Raw genomic sequence first — 14,923 nt, 5'->3', positions numbered from 1 at the left:
AAGTACACCAGAATAGCATTCAGTTTGAAAATCACCATCTGTTCAGAGCAATGAGCTTGGCCTCGCTGGGCTGGGTATACCTGGCCCATGGCAAGGTGGCAGTCCCCTTGTGGACTGAACTGAGGGGGCAGTTTCAGGTCTCCAAGTGGTGTTTGAAGAATGCACTAAAAACAGTCACAGGCAGTTGGCATTTTAAATGCCCATTAAACAACTATTAATATATTTTATTTATAAGCTGAGAACCACACAAAAAATGCCCTTGGCTTTTTAAAAAGAAGTTCAAATAATCCCTTGTATTTAAATAGATTTCTTATAAAAAGGCGATCCAGCCTAAGTTTGGTAGTTAAGATAAAAATTAACCTATGGAAAAGAAAGCCAGCTCAGAACGCTATAAAAAGGCCCCTTCCCCCACCTCTTTCTTCCGGTGTATGGTCGCCCTCCCCTCCCTCTGCAGCCACTTGGTAGTGACTCACGCTTTTCTTTGGAAATGCAGTTGCTGCGTGAAACACAACGTGAGAATGGGAATCTGACATATGAGTAACCCGGCCGAGAGGCACCTCTTGGAAATGACACTGGGCCTTGGCTAGAATTACGCACAGGCCCTGGGAGGGCTGCGGCTCGTAGGCCCGTAAGGGGCAGGGTGAGGGCGGAGGTCCTGGCGCCCCCAGGCCTGACCCGCCCGCACCGCTGGGCTATTTTTAGCGTCCACTAAACTTAGCCGACTCCACCCTCTTGAATAACCCAGATCTTAAAATGCTATTTTTCTCCAACAGGTCAAAAGAATTCTGCGAGTTAGAGCGCAGATTAAGTTGCTAGCGACGGGCATTGAAGGTTTTAGAACCGAGAAAATGAGCCGGTGGCGGGGAGCGCGTCCTCAGCGGCCAGGCCCGGCACGGGCCTCGGGCACTCGGGGACACGGTGGTCGTCGCTGTGTCTCAGCAGGACCCTGTGCGCTGGAGAGCTTGGGGCCGCGAGGCGCGCAGCAAGGAGGCCTCTGGCTTCTCTATTTTTAGCCTCTGAACGTTTTCCAAAATAATTACCAAAAGGAAATACACACGCACACATGGACCTAACACACAAAACGTCCTTCTGCGGGAAGCCAGCACTAGGAAAGAAAAAAAAAAATCCGAAGTGAAATTATCACACAGGGTTTTGTAACCCGCGGTGGCGCGCTTCTGAAACCCGAGCCCTGCAACGGCTTATCTGCACCGCGTTCCAGGAAGCAGCCGGCGTTTCGGCCGCGCAAGGGCAGCCGCCGCACGTAGGCAGCGTCCCCCGGCCGGGGACCCGCAGGAATGCGAGGGGCAAGACAGATCGCCGGAGGAGCAGGGGTCAGAAGTCAGTGTTTAACCACTCACTGGCTTTCGGTGAAGCCAGAATGTTAGCAGCGAGTCGCGGTCGGGGGCCTTGGGGTTGCACACGCTTGCTCCAAGCACCGAGGCTCAGCTGAGCACATGCACAACCCTCTCGATGCAGGGGAAAGTCGTGTGGCTTAGGGCCGCACCCCGAATTTCGCCGCACCCGCCGCTGCGCCATTTACAACCCCCCACCCCGCCACTGCTGTCACGTAGCAATCAAGAGTAAAGGTTATCACAAAGTCTGTTCTTCGAAGGAAAGAATTGGAATCAAGGACTTTGGACGGGAGGAAGTTGGTAAGTTACCGCTTCCTCCCTCCTGTTTTCCTCTCCTTGTTTAACTTCTCACAAGAACATGCGGCAGCGCTGCAGGTTAACTCATCTTACATAACTTCGGAGTCGTGTCAACTGTTCAGAAGAAAGAAAAACAAGTATTCTCTTCTGTAGAAGTTGTATTTAGAAACAGGCTCTGTTGTTTAGGACAAGTTCACTTGTGTTGCCTGATCACTTGCAGCAGAAAATCTTAGAACTGCTCCTCAAGCAACAAAAAGTAGGGGCTCCCATTTCCATCTTTCTTTCTTTTCTTTCTTTTTCTTTCTCTCTCCTTCCCTCCCTCCCTCCCTCCTTCCTTTCTCTCTCTCTCTTTCTCTCTTTCTTTCTTTCTTTCTGACGGAAGCTTGCTCTGTCGCCCAGCTGCAGTGCAGTAGCACGATCTCGGCTCACTGCAACCTCCGCCTCCCGGGTTCAAGCGATTCCCCTGCCTCAGCCTCCCGAGTAGCTGGGACTACAGGTGCGCACCACCACGCCCAGCTAATTTTTTGTATGTTAGTAGAGATGGGGTTTCATTATGTTGGCCAGGATGGTCTCGATCTCCTGACTGCGTGATCCGCCTGCCTCGGCCTCCCAAAGTGCTGGGATTACAGGTGTGAGCCACTGTGCCCAGCCGGGCTCCCATTTTTCTGAATATGAACTTCAAAATAGTTTGAGGAGCCCAACATAAGAGTAACTGGACAATTGTCTTCCTCTGAGAAAACAAAATGACAAACAACCAACATGAATCAAATGATGACTTGGTATTTCATTAAACACAACTCTTACAGCACCAGGAAGACAGTAGCCCATTTTGTGCCAAGCGTATTTACTCAGTTGGTGGCAATAGGGATTTGGAGAATCTTGCATTGTGGTTTGCTGGGGTCCACAAGCCACACATCAGGTGTCTGGCCACCCTGCATGTCCAAAGGTGAACAAAGAAATGCACTAATAACCTAGAGACACAGGGACAAGAACAAGCCCAGTAATACCCATGTGGCCGTCTGCTAGAATTGAAAGCCAGGTATGGTGGGCTTCTACCCCACCCCAATCACGACGTCCTAATGAGGGCTACCAACTACCAATTACCACACCTCCCCCCTGGCCTAGGGCCCTCATCCTCCCCAAACATCTCTGAGCAGAGTGGCAATTAAGAGCACCCTGCTCTGTGGCTGGGAGCCTGGGAGCTGCCAGGGGCCATATCCTCCTACCACAGGGGAAGCTGGATAGCAGAGGAGATGGGGAGACGGGAGAAGAAAGACTGAGTTCCCAGAGTCCTGAGACAGCAGTCCAGTGGCTCCCTGGCTGGGCACAGGGAGTCCCTTTTCCTGACTCGTTCAGTTCAAGCCGGGTCTGTTACTTGCCTCCAGAAGAGTTTTGATACAGGTGTTGGCACCTTCTCAATGCCCTGTCTCCATGGTTGACCCACTTCCCTGACAGTGCCTTGAGCTCCTCCCCTGACCTGGGCTGGTCCAGGCCCTTGCTGGGCAACGCCACGTGCTAGGGTAGACCAGAAGTCCCTTCTTGGAAGCCCTACTTCCTGTGGTTCTTAGATGCCATGTGGCTGACGTCTGGAGAGAGGGTGGACTATGGACTCCCTCCCCACATGAAATCTATGAAAGGCCAAATAAGGTTTAAGGGGTCTATTCTCAGCCCCTGACAACCTCCAGGACTCTCTTAAGACTGCACGAACAAAAATGAAGTAGTGCATGGACCAATGAGGTGGTAAGACCCCAGCGGAAAAATTTTCTCCAATATTCCTCTAGGAAAGAGTCCTAGCAGCAAGAACACTGGTCACGAGACTGGCCAAGGGATCAATCAACTCTCTAGTCCCTTCCCGTGATGTGAAATGTGGTGTGGGCTGGAGCCCTTGTATGCTTTGCCCCCATCTGTAGGCAGTTGCCTCCCTCACTGGGCAGTGAGGCCATAGGCCGCTTTGTTCTGCAGAGCCACGCCTGGCCTCTAGAGGAATGGACGTGACCTAGAGATCTGGACTCAGAGCTGGGCAGAACCCTGGGGTGATGCTTACTGAGCAGGATGCCCAGGTTTGTGACTGTATCTATGAGAGGCCTTAAGGCATGTAGGGGTCATCTCGGGGAAAGGATGGCTGACTGAGTCAAGGTTGGCCTGGGTGGCTGCTTTGTTTTTGGGTCCATGACAGCAGCCCTCTCTTCTCCTGAAGAGATCTCCCTCCTCCAATCATTGTACCCCACCACCCTGGCCACAGGGAGGCCATATGATCTGAGCTAGGCCTATCAGAGGCCTTTCCTGGGAGTTTCTGAGTTCAAAGTGAGTGAAGAGCATGACCCCTCTTTCCTGCTGGGGGGCCATGCAGTTGGGAGCTGTCATCAGGTGGAGCTGGTCTACAGGGACAGGCCCAAAGGACGGAGCCATATACCAGAGACTACAAACACATGGTGGGGAGTGGAGTGTCCTAGCAGCCCTGTGACCCCGGCTCCCCTGTCTTTCCACAGTTTGGGGCTGAGAGCCAATGAAGTTTCCTTTCGTCTAAGCTACTTTGGTTGACTTTCTGCCATCACAATACAGTCTTCATGCACCCAGAATTTCAGACTGCACTCAACTGCTAAGATTCAAACTTCAACAAAATGCAGAATTTTAGTTGTTTACCTCTTTAGTTACATGGACTCAAAAACAAGCATCACCATAACTTTCCACTGTGTGTGACAATATAAGAGTCATATCTTTGTGGCTCCAAAAATGTTTAAAAAAGCAACTAGTATATTCAATATTTAGCTCATAAGAGCTAAGCACTGTAAAACACGTCTGACATCTTCAACATCAAACTAGAATAAAGGTAAAATTAAAATAGGGTAGAAGAGTGTTCATGCATGATCCAATCTCACATGAAACCCTAGTCCTAAAAAAAAGGCAACTCCCAAATAGGTGTCTTGATTTCACCCAGTGGCTTTAAAATAGTTCTTAATCATGTATGCATTAAGAAGCCAAAACTCATTGTTATTTCTGAAGCACATTATTTTGAAATTCTGTTTAAATCTTCCATATTTGTATGATGAAAGTTATGTCACAAAGTTAATCATTCCCAGGATGCTTGCAGTAGGGGTAATGAAAAACTTCTTGTGCAAGCGGCCATTAATCAGCAGTGTAACATTGCATAACGTGCTCCAAAGCACGTGTCATGGGATCAGAGTACACAGCTGCATAATGCAGGCCAGTGTCTGTGCCTCCTGCTGACCTTTTCCAATGCAGAACTCGAACCATGTGATGCATGCTTCTTGCCAAGTCACTTATTGCCAATGATTAAGTTGGATGATATGGAGAAACATAAATTTCTTTCTTTCTTTTTTTTTTTGGAGTTCTAAAAGGAAGACTCTTTGAAGTCCCTGGCTTCTGGCACAGTGTTGTTGCTGGCTTGGTTATATTACTCTTGATCATTATAAAAACTCTCCATTAAAACTGATATCAAATATTTTGCTCAAGTGGTTCCTGGCATTTGCATTAGAAACAACAGACATACCCCCACAAGAAGAGTATTTTATATGTAAGCAACGCAAAAAGTCAAAGATGCTAGAAGCCAAAGACATACATATATCAAATCCCAATCCATCACGTTTGATGTTCTTGAGCAATACTGTTAGCGAGAAACTATTACTTAATCTTGCTAGTATTATCCAAAGAGAACACTTGCGAAATACTTAAGACAAACATGCTGTAATTATTACATGAATAAAGAGCTTGTGTAGCATAAACTGTTTTTGTAACATCAACACAAATTCTGTTGGAGCAGGCTAATAATTAGCCGTGGTAACAACAATGGCCACTGTGTTTGAGAAGCTCTGAGAGGTAACAGTGCTGCCGGAGGTGAGATGACTCACGCGTATCTTCTACCCTCAAAGTAGCCTTGGTGTAGAGGGACTGTTTTCAATAATATCTTAACCTAGAAAGTCTTCTGAAATTTCACCAAGGGCTAATTATACATTCTAGTACCAACTAGAATATATCTGGTTCCCTAACATATATTGGAAATTAAATTTCATCTTCATTTTATTTTTTTTTTTTAAGGAAAGGACTCTTCGATTTGATTACTAGCAAACTCTTACTGTACATGAAATCCTGTTCAAGGTCTGAAAGCTCAAATTAATAAATGATTTTGTCATCATAATCTAAATGTCTAACAGTAGAAAATGAATTTAACAGTGTGGAAGAAAAGTTGTCCTAAAACATAAGACATCTATATATGCTGGGATTTCAATACTTTTTATTTTTACTACTTGAATGCTGCATTTATGCATTGCTTTGCTTTGGTTTATGGCTGTTAGTTTAGCAACTAAGGGCTGAATGAACAGATCCCTCACAGATCATCCAACCTCATGACCAGGCAAGGGGAGCCTCAGCTGGAGCAGCCTATTTCTGTTTCCTGGGTCTAGACTCAGAGCACACATTTAAAAGACAATACAGCAGTAAATCCTCTCCTACCTTGACTACAACTAAACCTGACATTTGGGAAGTGAGGTGTAGTCAATAGTTTGGGCTGTAATAATAATTCAATAAATATCAGTTTTGATGTACCAGAAGTCAGAAAGCTACCTTGTACACCTTGCCAATAACAGCCCATGGTATACCTGGTTGCATTAGAATCAGCTGGGGAGGGGGAAGGGATGTCAGTGGGAATAGTGCAGTGAGAACCTCCAGAAAATCTGCTCCTCCATATAAACAATGAGAACATCGCCAAAGATTGTAAAAAAAAAATTGTCAAAACTTTTTCAGAACCCCAGAAATTAGCCAAAAGCTTGCAACAACCTGAGAAGCATTTATTCAAGAAAAGTGGCTGAATCTCAATAAGAACAAGCTTTGTGGCATTTTATTTGTTTTGTTGTTGTTGTTTTTTGAGGTGGAGTTTCGTTTTTGTTGCCCAGGCTGGAGTGCAATGGCATGATCTCGGCTCACTGCAACCTCCGCCTCCTGGGTTCAAGCAATTCTCCTGTCTCAGCCTCCTGAGTAGCTGTGATTACAGGCGCCCACCACTACACCCAGCTAATTTCTGGTATTTTTAGTAGAAATGGGGTTTCACCATGTTGGCCAGGCTGGTCTCAAACTCCTGACCTCAGGTGATGCGCCTGCCTCGGCATCCCAATGTACTGGGATTACAGGCCTAAGCCACCACACCCAGCCGCTTTGTGGAATTTTAACTTGCCCTATTCCACTCCCTCTTCCCAGAGCCACACACACCTTGAAAACTAATAGTCTCACACTCATGGCAGCCATGAAAACCAGCAGCCACCATAGGAGAATGAATGTCTTTGTGGCATCCCCAAAGCCCTATTCCCAGAAACTTGTCATTATCTGATATGTCCAGCAGTTCTCTGGTGTTTTAATAATGGGGAAAACCCCCATTCACACGGCTTGTCTTCATTTGACCTAACTTAGGACCTCATTCATTGTAGAGAGCTTTTTCCTGCAGGGTGTTTAAGGAAAAAAATCAGTGATGATTGTTTAGCATCAAAGCTGCCTGAGTTGGGGCAAATAAGAAGCTGACCAAAAAACATAAAAACAGAAACTGGGGAATGAGATGTCCATAGAGGGCTATGAAAAGCTCTGACATATTCCTAGAAATCTAGAAGGCCATGTGCATGTGAGGGCTGTATGCAAGCTCAGGGAAGACTTGAGAAGGCCCTAGCTCTCACCTCTGGCTGACCTTAAGGCTCTGCACAAGGAGGAAGTGAAGGCTGAAGCCGAGTTGCCAATTGCCTGTCAGTGTATTGAAGGCATGCCCCAACATAGAGAGCCCTTCAGCAAGAGCTGGAGATTTATTGGTTCAAGGCATTTAAGGAAATCTGAGTCCAGTCAAGAGCTGAACACTAAAATAACCAAGCAGAGACTTCAGGAACCACACACAACAAAACGCACAGAATTAGTTCAGGAAAGTCAATACACAAATAGCAACAATAACAAACAACTGTGAACCTAGGATGGGACAGAGGATCATCTGATTTCTAGAGTTGCCATGTTATATTATTTAAAATGTTCATTACTCAATAAAACATTGTAAGAAATCTAAAGAAATAAAGTATGACTCATACAAGGAACTGAAACATTCAATGGAAACTGTTCCTGAGAAAGCTCAGATGTTAAATGTATTAGAAAATATTTTAAATCAGCTATTTTAAATATATTCAAAGAACTAATGAAAAGTATGAGAATGATGCCTCACCAACTTGGAATATCAATAAAGACAAAACATTTTAAAGAGGACCAAAGAATAATTCTAAAATTGAAATGACAATAACTGTAATGAAAAACCCACTAGATGGTCTCAAAAGCAGATTTGAGATGGCAGAGGAAAGAAGGAGTAAACCCAAAGGCTTATCAATAGAAATTACTAAATCTGAAGAGTAGAGAGAAATAAGATTAAAGGAAAATAATCAAAGGTCTTGTTCAAAGGTCAAGAGACCTATGGGATGCCATCAAGTATACCAACATATGCATAATGGGAGTTCCAGAGAGAAAGGAAAGAGAGAAAGGGGTAGAAAAAGTATTTGAGAAGATAATGGCCAAAAGGTTCCCAAATGGGACAAAGACATGAGTCTACACAACCAAGAGCCCAACAAAACAAAGTCAACTCAAAGAGATCCGCACTGAGACATATTATGCTCAAATTGTCAAAAGACAAAGTCAAAAAGAGAATCTTGAAAGCATCAAGAGAGATGACCCATCATGCACAAAAGATTCACAATAAAATTAAGATAGCTTTTCATCAGAAACCATGCAGGCCAAAAGGCAGTGGGATGACATATTGAAAGTGCTGAAGGAAAAATGCTGTCAATCAAGAACCCTATGACTAACAAAATCATCCTTCAAAAATGAAAGAAAAATTGAGACATTCCAAGATAAATAAAAATTGAGAATTTGTCCCTAGCGGACCTGCCCAAGAGGAAATACTAAAGGGAGTGCTTCAGATTGATACTAGAAAGTTACTCAAATCCACAGTTTTTAAAAAAAGAGTGTTGGTAAAGGTAACTATGTATATAAGAGACAGTGTAAGTATATTTTTCATTTGTAACTTTCATTTCATTTGTAACTTCTTTTTCTCCAATTAAAAGACAACTTCATAAAGCAATAATTATAAACTGTTCTGATGAACTTACAGTGCATAAAGATTTAATCTGTATGACAACAAAAGCACAGAGGATGGGGGAAGATACAATGCTACATAGGAGCAAAGAATTTGTATACTGTTGAAATTAAGTTGGTATTACTCCATAATAGATTGTGTAAGTCAAGATGGTAATTGTAATTTCCAGAAAAGCTATTAACAAGTCAAAAACATATAGCAAAATAAATGACAAAGGAATTAAAATGGTAGTTGAGTACACAGGAAAATATCCATTAAGCACAAAGAAGGTAGTAATGGAGAAAGAAACAAAAAGGCATGGCATGTAGAAAACAAATAGCAAAATGCCAGATATAAACCCTACCTCATCAATAATTATATTAAATGTAAATGGTTAAACACTATAATTAAAAGGCAGAATGAGCCTCTACATTTAAAAACATGACTTGACATTATGCTGTCTACAGGAGATCACTTCAGATTCCAAGACTCAAATAGGCTGAAAGTAAAAACGGGGTAAAATATACTATGCAAAAAGTGACCAAAAGAGAGCTGAAGTGTCTATACTAATATTAGACAAAATAGACTTAAGGATAAAATGGTTAAAATGGATAAAATGGTTACTAGAGAAAAAGCATATTTTATAATGATAAAAGGGTTAATCCATCAAGAAGACATAATAATTATAATCATATATGCATCTAACAGCAAAGCCCCAAAATACATGAAGTAAATACTAATAGAATTACAGGAATAATAATAAACTACTATGGTTGAATAATAAACAAGTCAACAATAATATGCCTACTTCAGTATCTCACTTTAAAAAATGGATAGAACAACTAGACAAAAGATCAACAAGGAATAAAAGAATGAAACAACAAAACCAAGAAGACCTAACAGACATCTATTGAACACTCCAACAATAGCAGAATATGCATTCTTCCCAAGTGCACATGGAACCTTCTCCAGGATAGACCATATGGTATGCCATAAAACAAGTCTCAATAAAATGAAAAAGACTGAAGTTTATACAAAGTATGTTTGCCAACTATAATGGAATGAAATTTGAAATCAGTAAAAAAAGGAAATTTGGAAATTCACCAGTATGTGGATTAAAGAACACAATCCTAAAAAAAGGGGAGTCAAAGAAAAAATATCACAAGAGAAATTTAAAAATACTTTGAGATAAATGAAAACCACATGTGTCAGAAGTTCAGTAAATCACTAGTTAGACTTAAAGGACTCAGTCATACTCATAGCTATTATTTATTATAGCAAAAGGATACAAAGTAAAAACAGCAAAGGGAAAAAATGCAGGGTAGAGATGGGGGAGACCAGTTGCAAGCTTCCACGGGTCCTCTCCTAGTGGAGTCCCTAGGATGTGTTTAATTCCCCAGCAACAAATTATTAATGTAACAACACATGAAATGTTGTGAAATGTTGCCAACATCTCATTAGAGACTGAAAGCCCAGAGTTTTTGCTGGGGGCTAGCCATGTAGGCATATTCCACCTGGCAAATACCCAAATTCCATCTTCCTAAAAAGAAAGCATGTGTTTAGTATAAACCATATGGTTTGTACAGTTTAGATATAACTCTTATAAGGTCTGGGAATGCTGATAAGCTCCCAAAAGCCAGCCAAGGACCAACCCTGCAATCAATCCTTCCCAGTGATAGCCATTCAGGTCTGCTATGTTAACTCTTTTCTACAAACAACATACCAAAACTTACAGGATGCTGCTAAAGCAGTGCTTAGAGGGAAATGCATAGCTGCAAATGTCTATATTAAAAGGAATAAAGATCTCAAATCAATAACTTAATGTCCTATGTTAAGAAATTAGAAAAATAAAAGCAAACTAAACCTAAAGCAAGCAGAAGGAAGGATATAATAAAGTTTAGAATGGAAATAAATGAATTATGGAATAAGAAAAACCATCAAGAAAAATCAATGACATGAAAAGTTGGTTTTTTGAAAAGATCAGTAAAACTGATAAACCTAGCTAGACTGACCAAGAAACAAAGATAGAAATATTAAAACCAGGAATGAAAAGTTGGGGGTGGGAGTGGGGGGGATTATTATTGACTTTATAGAGATAAAAAAGAATTATAACAGAATACTACAAACAAGTATATGTGAGCAAATTAGATAACCTAGATGAAATAGGAACATTCTTAAAAAGGTACAAACTAGTGAAAGTTCTTCAAAAAGAAATAAAAAATAAGTAGAAAGCTGTAACAAATAAAGAGACTGAGTTAGCAAAGCACTTCCAACAAAGAAAAGATATGATCCACATGATTTCGCTGGTGAATTCTACCAATATATATATATATATATTTTTTTTTTTTTTTTTGAGACGGAGTCTTACTCTGTCACCAGGCTGGAGTGCAGTGGCGCAATCTCAGCTCATTGCAACCTCTGCCTCCCTGGTTCAAGCGATTCTCCTGACTCAGCCTCCCAAGTAGCTGGGACTACACGTGCCTGCCACCATGCCCAGCTAAGTTTTGTATTTTTAGTAGAGGCGGGGTTTCACCATGTTGGCCAGGATGAGCTTGATCTCCTGACCTCATGATCCGCTCACCTCGGCCTCCCAAAGTACTAGGATTACAGGCGTGAGCCATTGTACCCGGCCTCTATCAATTGTTTAAATTAGAATTAGCACCAATCCTACACAAACGCTTCTAAAAATAGAGAAGGAAACGCTTCCTAAATCATTCTATGAAGTCAGTATTACCCAGAGACCCAAACCAGTGAAAGACATCACAAGGGAACTGCAGACTAATATTTTTATGAAGACAGACCCCAAAATTCTGAACCAAATGCCAGCAAGCCACATCCAGCAACATAAAAAAAGGAGTATACACCATGACCAAGAGATTTATCCAAGAAATGCAAGTTGGTGTAATATCTGAAAGTTAATCAGTGTGGTAACAATTATCAATAGAAGACAAATCCACCACAACATGCTCATTTCAATAGATGCAGAAAAGGCATTTTTACAAAATCCAACACCCATAACACCCATTCTTGATTTAAAAAAAAAAAAAAACACTCAAGAAAGTACAAATAGAAAGGAATTTTCTCAACCTGATGAAGGGCCTCTATAAAAAAAAAATCCACTGTTCACATTATAAATATTAGTCAGGAATAAGGTCAGGGATAAGACAAGATGTCTGCTCTTGCCATTTCTATTCAACATTACACTGGAGGTTTTAGCCAGGGAAATAACACAAGAAAAAAATATAAAGGCGTCCAGATTGGAAAGGAACAAGTAAAACTATCTCTTTGCAAATGACAGGATCCTATAGAAACTCCTAAGGAAACCACTAAAAGAAGATTAGAACTAAAAAATCAGTTCAGAGTAAATAACTGTACTTCTGCCAGACATCAAGATATAAAAATCTATTGTAATTCTATGAACTAGCAATGAACAATCCAAAAATAAAATCAAGAAAACAATCCCATAGGGACATGGATGAAGCTGGAAACCATCATTCTCAGCAAACTATCGCAAGGACAAAAAACCAAACACCGCATGTTCTCACTCATAGGTGGGAATTGAACAATGAGAACACAGGGACACAGGAAGGGGAACATCACACACTGGGGCCTGTTGCAGGGTGGGGGGAGGGGGGAGGGATAGCATTAGGAGATATACCTAATGTTAAATGACGAGTTAATGGGTGCAGCACACCAACATGGCACATGTATACATATGTAACAAACCTGCACGTTGTGCACATGTATCCTAAAACTTAAAGTATAAAAAAAAAGAAGAAAAAACAATCCCATTTACAGTAGCATCAAAAAGAATAAAATACTCTAGCTGGGCATCGTGGCTCATGCCTGTAATCCCAGCACTTTGGGAGGCTGAGGCGGGAGGATCACTTGAGATCAGGAGTTTGAGACCAGTCTGGCCAACATGGTGAAACCCCGTTTCTACTAAAAATACAAAAATTAGCTGGGTGTGGTGGCAAGTGCCTGTAGTCCCAGCTGCTTGGGAGGCCGAGGAAGGAGAATTGCTTGAACCCAGGAGGCAGAGGTTGCAGTAAACAGAGATCACATCACTGCACTCCAGCCTGGGTGACAGAGTGAGACTCCATCTCAAAAAAAAAAAAAAAAAAAAAAAAGAATACAATATTCAGGAATAAATCTAACAAAAGAAGTTGAAGACATACAAGACATACAGAGGCAACTACAAAACAGATGAAAGAAATCAATGAACTAAATAGAAAAAAACATTTTATGTTCATAGATAAGACAATATTGTTGAGGGTACATCTGTCCCCAGATTGATCTACAGATTTAACACAATGCCTTTCAAAATCCTAGATGCCTTTTTCGGGGTAGAAATCAACAAGCTAATCCTATAATTCATATGAAAATACAAAGGAACCAGAATAGCCAAAATACTCTTGAAAAAGTTGACAGACTCTCACTTTCTAACTTCAAAACTTACTACAAAGCTCTAGTAATCAAGATAGTGTGGTACTGGCATAGGACAGACAGAAGATCAATGGGGTAAAATTGAGAGTTTGGAAATAAACTCTTACATTTATAGTTAACTTTTTTTTTTGACAAGGGTACCAAGACAATAAATGGGGGAAAACAGTCTTTTCAACAAATGGTGCTGGAATAGCTGGATATCAATGTGCAAAAGAGTGAAGCTGGATGCTTACCCTCACACCATATATAAAAAATTTATCAAAAACATAAATGTAAAAGTTAAAACTATAAAACTCTTTGATGAAAACTTTTTATCACCTTGGATCAGGCAGTGGTTTCTTAGATACGACACCAAAAGTACAAGCAATAAAGGAAACAATAAACTGGACTCCACCAGAATAAAAACTTTTATGCTTCCAAGCATACCAACAAGAACATGGAGAAACAACCTACAGAATAGAAAAGATTTGCAAATCATATATCTGTTAAGGGGCTTGTATACAGTATACATAAAGAACATTCACAACTCAATTTTTGTCTGTTTTGCTCAGTTAGAAATGGGCAAAATAGATATATCTCTAAAGACTATATAAATGGCCAACAATTATATGAACATCTGTTCAACATCATTAGGGAACTGCAAATCAAAATCACAATCACAATAAGATACCAGTTCACACTCACTAGATTGGCTATAATCAAAAAGATCAATAACAAATATTGATGAAGATGTGGAAAAATTAGAACCCTATTCATTGCTGGTGGGATTACAAAATGGTACAGCTTGTTGGTTTTGTAGTTTTTCAAAAAGTTAAACATAAAGTTGTCATATGATCCAGTAATTCCATTTGTAGGTATGCCCAAGAGAAATAACATGTACCCACACAAATACTTGTACACACATGTTCATAACAGCATTATTTGTAACAGCCAAAGTGGAAACAATACAAGTATTCATCAATTGATGAGTAGATAACAAAATATGACATATACATACAATGAAGTATTTTCAGTGATAAAAAGGAAAGAAGTACTGAGACACACTACACTGTGGACAAATCTTGAAAATTTTTATGCTAAATGAAAAAAAACAGATACAAAAGTCTACATATTATATAATTCCATTCATATGAATGTCTCAAATAGGCAAATCCATAGAGACAGAAAGTAGATTAGTGGTTGCCAGGGGCTTGGGGGTGGAGGGAATGGGCAAGGGAGTGACTACTCATGAGTACTAGGCTTGTTGGGAGGCAATGAAAATATTCTGAATTAGCTAGTGGTCATGGCTATACAACTCTGAATATACTAAAAAACCACTGAATTGTACAATTTAAAGAGTGGCTTTTATGGTATGTGAATTATATCTAGAAAAACAAAATCGCCAAGTTGTCTTTTTCCTCAACATTGATTCTAGAGTTCCAAACCCAGAATCCTGATGAGAGGTTATGGAATGGAGTCCAAGAATACAATACCTCTTACAGGTACCAGCAGTTTTGGGAATCCCTGCCCTTGGGTGGGTCTGAGGAATAGACAAGATGAGGTCCCGCTCATAGACATGGCCCCCACTCCACCTCTGCTGCAGGTGACAGAGCACGAGAGGTAGGGCTGGGCCAGGGCCGAGATTCGGCTCTTTTCTCTGGTACCATAGCCCCTACGCTGCTCGTCATGTTTACATTTGAAGACTAGTTTATCCCCAGGGGAAACTCAAAACAATTTTAAATGT

This window comes from Pan paniscus, chromosome 11, assembly GCF_029289425.2.
Source record: "Pan paniscus chromosome 11, NHGRI_mPanPan1-v2.0_pri, whole genome shotgun sequence".
NCBI lineage: Eukaryota > Metazoa > Chordata > Mammalia > Primates > Hominidae > Pan > Pan paniscus.
This window is presented reverse-complemented; position numbering follows the sequence as displayed.